This window comes from Apium graveolens, chromosome 10 (genome assembly GCF_009905375.1).
Source record: "Apium graveolens cultivar Ventura chromosome 10, ASM990537v1, whole genome shotgun sequence".
In the NCBI taxonomy this organism is placed as follows: domain Eukaryota; kingdom Viridiplantae; phylum Streptophyta; class Magnoliopsida; order Apiales; family Apiaceae; genus Apium; species Apium graveolens.
Genome location: NC_133656.1, coordinates 34,251,198 through 34,259,782, shown reverse-complemented (window position 1 = coordinate 34,259,782; position 8,585 = coordinate 34,251,198). Strand labels below are relative to the sequence as shown.

At 41.5% G+C, this 8,585-nt stretch overlaps 1 non-coding gene across 1 annotated transcript; it reads right to left on the bottom strand.

The window, feature by feature from the left end:
- Window positions 1-5,232: 5,232 nt before the first annotated feature.
- Window positions 5,233-5,339, bottom strand: LOC141694373 (small nucleolar RNA R71). The gene has a single exon (XR_012563687.1). It is a non-coding gene; the product is annotated as a small nucleolar RNA R71 (small nucleolar RNA).
- Window positions 5,340-8,585: the final 3,246 nt, after the last annotated feature.

Sequence of the window (8,585 nt, the reverse complement as noted above, 5' to 3'; positions counted from 1 at the left end):
CATTTTCGTGAGGTAGAGAAGGAGCTGGCGGATGAAAAGGAGAAAGTTCGTAAACTGGAGCTGGATGCTCAGAGGGCCCGGGCTGAGGTGATAACTGAGTATAAGGCATCTCGAGACTTTCAAGATGTCCTGAATGCCGAGTACGATGCTAACTTCCCGGAGACCTTTTCTAGTTGCTAGAAGCAGATAGTGAAGGAGATTGGGAAGAAGATCCCGGAGGTGAATCTCTCAGCCTATCCAGTCCCTGCTATTCCTGGACAAGAGCCTCTTCTTGAGGATATTCCTCTTTCTCCTACTCTTACTACTTCCGCTGAGGCCACAACTGTTTCTCCTCTAGATGCTGATCCTATGGGAGATAAGCCCGGTCCCCCTTCTACTGCTGCTGATGAGGGAAACGATGATGATGACTTTTTCAAGGATCTTGAGTAGTTTATTTTTCTTATTTGGCCCAGCGTGGCTTTTTATGTATTGACTCATTCGTACTGGGAACTTATTACCCTTCGGGGTTTATTATGTTATTTTAAGTTCTTTGTTTGCTTTTCTACTATCCCTCTCAAGTACTTGTATTATTAGTTTGCTAGCTTTTTAAAAGCTGTCCCTTATTTTCCTTGTACTAAAATAGATAAGCGAACTCAACCATATATAGTATGCACCAAACATTTCTATGATAAGATGAACTAAACAATTGTAAAACAAGTTTATGGAAACTCTTGGGATTCATCCCTTACACAACTCCTAATAATCCTAAACAATAAAGCTAAAACATGTAAATCCTAAGTGAGCAAAGCTTCAAGGTGCTTTTCAACCTACTTATCATTTTGACAAGTGAGAATCATGTTTAATGGCTTCACACATAGTAAACCTTCAGGTTTTGTGCATGCCAAGTTCTCGGGACTTCAATATCATCCATAGTCTCTAGCTTGTAGGTTCCTCTACCCTGTACACTCTTGACCTTGTATGGCCCTTCCCAATTTGGGGCCAGCTTCCCTTTCTGCCCTATACCAGAAGCTTCCACCTTCCTCAAGACTAAGTCACCCTGTTTGAAGAACCTTTCTTTAACCCTTAGGTTGTAGTAGAACGAAGCCTTTTTTTGATACTTCATTATCTTCACATGTGCCTCGTCTCAGACTTCATCAATTAGATCCAGGGCTAATCTTTGCCCTTCCTCATTCTCCTCAGCATTGAAAGCTTGAATCCTGGGAGAGAAATGTGATATCTCTACAGGAACAACTGCTTCTGCCCCATATGCTAACATGAAAGGAGTTGCTCCAGTCGTGACTCTACAGGTAGTCCTATAGGCCCATAGTATTGGGAATATTTCATCTACCCAGTTATTCCTCGACTTCTCGATCCTTTTCTTTAGTCCATCCAGGATTATCCGATTTGCCACTTCCGCTTGTTCATTGGCTTGGGGATGAGCTACATAGGTGAATCATAACTCAATTTCGTTCTCTTCACAATACTTCTTGAATTCCTCATTGTTGAATTATGTTCCATTATCAGTGACTAGGATGCGGGGAATTCCATAACGGCACATGATATTTTCCCACAGGAATTGTGCAACCTGCTTAGTTGTGATTTTGGCCAAGGACTTGGCTTCAATCCAATTGGTAAAATAATCGATGGCTACAATCAAAAACTTCCTTTGTGCCGTGGCCATAGGGAAAGGCCCAAGTATATCCATTCCCCACATAGCAAAGGGGATAGGTGAGTTGATGGATGTCAGTATCTCAGGGGGTTGTCTAACAACAGGTGCATGCTTCTGACAGCGGTCACACTTCTTTACATATTCTTTGGCATCAGCCATCATTTCTGGCCAATAGAAGCCTAAACGGGTTATCTTATGAGCTAATGCTCTGCCCCCCAAGTGTTGCCCACATATGCCTTCATGTACTTCTTCAAGAGCCAAACGTGCCTCATCGGGCCTGAGACACCTTAAGTAAGGAACCATAAAAGATCTTTTATACAAAATCCCATCTATGAAAGAGTATCTTAGTGCTCGAACAACCAACTTTCGTGCTTCAGTAGCATCGTTTGGCAACCATCCGGTTTGAATATGAGTCTTAATGAGATCAATCCATCAAGTCCCCAGACCTATAGGAGCTACAAGCTTAACATCAATGCTCCGTGTCTTTAGAACGCGGAAGTATACACTTCCCGAACTTTCCTCTATCTCGGATGAAGCAAACTTTGATAACGCATCTGCCTTAGCATTTTCCTCCCTCGGAATGTGTTCAATATGGCATTCATCGAATTGGGTCATCACAGCCCTTACTAGGCGGACATACTTAGCCATCGTATCATCCATTGCCTCAAACTCTCCCTTTACCTGGGATATGACCAGCTTCGAGTCTCCACAGACTTTTAAGTTCTTGACTCTAAGTGTCCCTGCTAAGTCAAGGCCAGCTATCAGAGCTTCATATTCTGCCTCATTATTTGTGGTCGGGAAGTCTAACTTCATGGCATACTCAATCAAGAACCCATCAGGGCTTTGTAAAACTAAACCTGCTCTACTTGAATTTATTTTTGATGCTCCATCAAAATAAAGGACCCAATATTATTTCTTCTTATCAACCTTTTCTTTGTCCTTCTTATCAACTTCCTTGTCTTGAGGTATGGTATCTTCCTGCCCCCCGATTTCTTGGTTGGGTATGATACATTCCACCACGAAGTTTGCCAATGCCTGGGCTTTTATTGCCATTCGTGGCTTATACTTGATGTCGAATTCTCCTAGCTCTATCGCCCATTTGATCAGTCTACCACTAGCCTTAGGACTATGGATTATATTTCTCAAGGGTTGATTCGTTAGAACCTCAATTTGATGAGCCTGAAAATAAGGACAGAGCTTTCTCGAAGCCATTACCAGGGCTAAAGCAAACTTCTCAATGGTTGAATAATTCAACTCAGCTCCATGCAGAATCTTGCTGACATAGTATACGGGTTTCTGGATTTTCAGTTCTTCCTTAACCAACACAGCGCTCAAGGCACTCTCTGAAATGACCAAGTACAAGTATAAGACTTCATTCAAAGCTCTCTTGGCCAACAACGGGGCATGGGCCATATATTTCTTTAATTCCTCGAATGCCTTCTGGCTTTCCTCACTCCATCGAAATTTTTTGACCTTCTTTAAGGACTTGAAGAACGATAGGCACTTGTCTCTGATAAGTGGCATTTTATACCACTTAGAACGTCTTAAAATGGCTTAAATTGGTGTCTTGAAGTCAAGTATTTTGTGTATTTGATGCGTTTTTCTAGTGTTTGTGCATTTCAGGGTATAAGTTGCATTTCGGAGGAGTAATCATCAAGAATAAGCCTTGGCACGTGTTAAGCATTGCGAGAGGAAAGAAAGGGGCAGATTGCAGCGAAGAAATGGAGCAAACTCAGGAATTTCCCAGTAGGGTCCTGAGCGCCCGCTCAGCTATGCTGGGCGGCCGCGCAGGGTCGGGAAAAATAATAATCTGTTTTAGACTTCTACTTCTGTTTGGCTTCCAACTTCTATGTAATCTGAGTTTTATGGGACTATTATATAAGTAGATTTGGAGACGTTTTTAGGGGGTTGGATCGTTGTATTAAGCAAGGAGTGAAAGAGTTAAGGAAGAAGACCGTTTTAGCATACCGCAACGAAGAGGAAGTATATGTTCTTGTGATTCTTATTTCGTTGTAACGTTGGATGCTAGTTTTCTTGCTTTTGAACCTAATTACTCTTGTGACGTACTCTGGTTTAATATAATTAGTTTAGTTATTATTTTCTTTTGTTTATTTATCATGTTTTCATATGAACCCATGATGACGATAAGTGCTATCATGGGCTAATCGTGATCATGGGGTCGTAACGGATTTACTATGGAATTCTTTAGTTAATTGTTTAATACCTTAGTATGTGATGATTGCGTGATATCTAGTATTGGTTGTGCATATTCGTCTTATGTGCGTCGCGAACATATAAGATAGGGTGTTAATCTCTTATGAAGCGATGGTGGATCTTGAGATTTAGAACTTGCCATGCTAGCATAGGTTCATGTATGATGTGCATGATTAGTGGGTAACTCTAACCATTTTATTCGCCCTGTGTAATCAAAAGGGAATAACTTGCGCTTAAATCATTATATTGTCAATTTCTGTAGACATATAGGGACTCAACATAATTGATGCCTATTCAACTTCTATCTTAATTGTGGATGTTTGGTAGAATGGTATTAGTACAATGAGAGTTGGCTTTTATCAGTTTCATGTTATTCGATTAATATCATCACTGTTGCATGCTAAGGGTAATAATAATAACTATTGAAGGAAGTAGTAATGAAGTTGTGATCTCATGAGTGTTTTAATATTATTAATTCGAAGTGTTAATTAAGTGATTAATTAAGTAGTTAATTGTAGTTAATATTTAGTCAATAATTCTAAGTGTTAGTGTCTTAACATTGAGAAGTAATCATACATTGGTGAGTGAGTTTAATTGGACAATAATTAATCTGAGTCTCCGTGGGAACGAACTAGAAAGTATTCTATATTACTTGCGAACGCGTATGCTTGCGTGTATTATTAGCGCGTATTTTTGCCCTAACAAGTTTTTAGTGCCGCTGCCGGGGACTCAACGTATTTGTTTAGTTTATGTACTTACCATCATTGGTCGTTAGGACCCAGTGATTAAGACGTATTAGGTACTTATTGTTTCTGGTTGTGTTTCAAGTACTTTAGTGAGCGTTTATGCAAACTCGTTCTCGTACTCGCAAGAGGACTTTAGATACAGCTGAGGAGACAGACGAAGTTCTTGATATTCTGGAGAAGATAGATTTTGAAGATTCAGATTCAGGAAGTGAGCAGAAAGAACCAGTAATCATGGGTGATCGTATTGTTCAGGCCGATCCAGCTCTCATGGACTTTTCTTGGCCTAAAATTGATGACATTCAGTCAAGCATTCTTCATCCGGCTATTCAAGATAACACCTTTGAAATCAAGCCGGGCACTATTCAGATGGTGCAGAATTCTGTTTCTTTTGGAGGTGCTGCGACTAAAGACCCCAACATACACATAAGGAATTTTGTCGAGATCTGCAGTACTTTCAAGTATAATGGCGTGACTGATGAGGCTATCAAACTGAGGCTTTTCCCATTCTCACTGAGGGATAAAGCTAAGGACTGGTTACATTCTGAACCAACTGGGTCCATCACTACTTGGCAAGATCTTGCGCAAAAGTTTCTGGTGAAGTTTTATCCGATGGCAAAGACTGCTGCTATGAGGAGTGCTCTTACTCAGTTTGCGCAGCAACCTACAGAATCTATGTGCGAAGCTTGGGAACGCTACAAGAAAATGTTGAGAAAGTGTCCACATCATGGAATGCCCGATTGGATGGTGATCACTGGTTTCTATAATGGTTTGGGGGCCCAATCTCGGCCCATGCTCGATGCAGCAGCTGGAGGCGCCTTGTGGGCCAAAAACTATACTGAGGCTTATAATCTTATCGAGACTATGGCTGCAAATGAGCATCAAAACCCAACTCAGAGGATGATGCTTGGGAAGGTAGCAGGTATTCTGGAAGTCGATACAGCCACTGCTATTGCAGCGCAGCTCCAAGCGCTGTCTATGAAGGTCGATTCTCTAGCTACATATGGAGTTAATCAAATAGCTATGGTCCGTGAGCTTTGTGCAGGGTCGCATGCTACAGATCAGTGTTCTCTCGTCAACGAATCTGTTCAGTATGTGAATAATTATTAGCGACAACAGCAGCCTGTACCAGCTACTTATCATCCTAAAAACAGAAATCATCCAAATTTCAGCTGGGGTAATAATCAGAATGCTATTCAGCCACCATATCAGCAAGGTGTGAGTAAACAGTTCAATCCACCTAGATTCCAGCAACTACAGCAATATGCTCAAAGGCAATCATATCCTCAACAGGAAAGTACAGCTGCACCTACTAGTGCTGATTTTGAGGAACTTAAGTTGTTATGCAAGAGTCAGGCGGTTTCTATCAAGACCTTGGAAAATCAAATCGGTCAAATAGCTAATGCAGTGCTCAATCGTCAACCTGGAATACTTCCCAATGACACAGAAGTTCCAGGAAGGAAGGAAGCTAAAGAGCAGGTCAAGGCTATTACCTTAAGGTCTGGGAAAGTTGCTGATGCTGAAAAGGCAAAAGAAGGAGAAGCTGAAGTTAGAGATGAAGAAGCTAAGCAAAAGCAGAAAGTGGCGGAACCAAGGAAGACTACTGTTGAACACACTCTGCCTGAGGGTAATACAGGGGAGAAACAGCTCTATCCTCCACCATCTTTCCCTAAGAGATTGCAATAACAAAAGCTGGATAAGCAGTTCGGTAAGTTTCTGGAGGTGTTCAAGAAATTTCACATCAATATACCTTTCGCTGAGGCTCTGGAGCAAATGCCTAGTTATGCGAAGTTTATGAAGAGTATTCTTTCAAGGAAGGTAAAACTGGATGACCTTGAGACCGTTGCTCTAACGGAAGAATGCAGCGCTGTTCTGCAGCAAAAGTTACCTCTAAAGCTTAAAGATCCAGGTAGCTTTACCATTCCTTGCACCATTGGCAAGTTGTCGTTTGACAAGTGCCTTTGTGATTTGGGAGCAACCATCAATCTGATGTCGTTGTCGATCTTTAAAAAGTTGGATTTGCCTGATCCAAAACCCACCTACATGTCTCTACAATTGGCTGATGGTTCTATTACTTACCCAAGGGGCATAGTGGAGGATGTGCTAGTCAAGGTGGATAAGCTCTTTCCTGCAGACTTTGTTATTCTGGATTTCGAGGAAGATAAGAAGATTCCCATAATCTTGGGAAGACCTTTCTTGGCTACTAGCCGTACCTTGATAGATGTGCAGAAAGGTGAACTTACTATGCGGGTGCAGGATCAAGATGTGACCTTCAATGTATTCAAATCAATGAAATTCCCTACAGAAGATGAGGAGTGCTTAAAAGTGGATGTGATTGATTCTGCAGTTACTTCAGAACTCGATCATATGCTAATGTCTGATGCATTAGAAAAGGCCTTAGTGGGGGATTTTGACAGTGATGATGAAGATGGCAATGAGCAATTACAATTTTTGAATGCTTCTCCCTGGAGGCGAAAGCTGGACATGCCGTTTGAATCTCTTGGTACTTCTGACCTCAAGAATGCTGAAGGAAAGCTCAAACCATCAATTGAGGAAGCACCTACCTTGGAGCTCAAGCCATTACCTGAACACTTGAGGTATGCTTTTTTAGGTGATGCATCTACTTTACCTGTTATTATTGCATCTGACCTTTCAGGTAGTGAGGAAGACAAGCTCTTAAGGATTTTGAGAGAATTCAAATCAGCTATTGGATGGACCATAGTAGACATCAAAGGGATCAGCCCTTCATATTGTATGCATAAAATTCTGCTAGAGGAGGGTAGTAAGCCAACTGTTGAGCAACAGCACAGACTGAATCCTATCATGAAGGAGGTGGTGAAGAAAGAAATTCTGAAATGGCTGGATGCATGCATCATTTATCCTATTTCTGACAGTTCTTGGGTGAGCCCCGTACAATGTGTGCCTAAGAAAGGAGGTATCACTGTGGTAGCAAATGAGAAGAATGAACCCATCCCCACTCGAACAGTTACAGGATGGAGAGTATGCATGGATTACCGAAAGCTGAACAAGGCCACGAGGAAGGATCACTTCCCTCTTCCATTTATTGATCAGATGTTTGACAGGTTGGCTGATCATGAGTATTATTGTCTTCTGGATGGCTACTCAGGGTATAATCAGATTTGTATTGCACTAGAGGATCAGGAAAAGACTACCTTCACTTGTTCATTTGGCACGTTTGCTTTTCGCAGAGTTTCGTTTGGGTTATGTGGCGCACCGACCATTTTTCAGAGATGTATGATGGCTATATTCTCTGACATGATTGGGAATAATGTTGAGGTGTTCATGGACGACTTCTCCGTCTTTGAACATTCGTATGATGAATGTTTGAATAATCTTCGTGCCGTGCTCAAAAGGTGTGTGGAAACTAATTTGGTGCTCAATTGGAAAAAATGTCATTTTATGGTGCGTGAAGGCATTATTCTGGGGCATAAGGTCTCTAGCAAGGGTTTTGAGGTGGATAAAGCCAAGGTGGGAGTCATTGAAAATCTTCCACCACCTATTTCTGTGAAAGGAATCCGTAGTTTTCTTGGTCATGCGGGTTTTTATCGGCGGTTCATCAAGGACTTTTAAAACATATCTAAGACGTTGTGCAACTTGCTTGAGAAAGATGTGCCTTTCAAATTTGATGATGAATGTTTGACGGCATTCGAGACTCTCAAGAAGAGTTTAATCACTGCACCAGTTATTACAGCACCGGATTGGACAGAGCCTTTTGAGATGATGTGTGATGCGAGTGATTATGCGGTAGGTGCAGTTCTTGGGCAGCGCAAGAACAATCTCTTTCATGTGGTCTACTATGCTAGTAAGACCTTAAATGGGGCCCAAATGAACTACACCACTACTAAGAAGGAGCTCTTGGCTATAGTCTTTGGTTTTGAGAAATTTTGATCTTATCTGCTTGGGACAAAAGTGAAAGTATTCACGGATCATGCGGCCATTCGCTATTTTGTTTCCAAGAA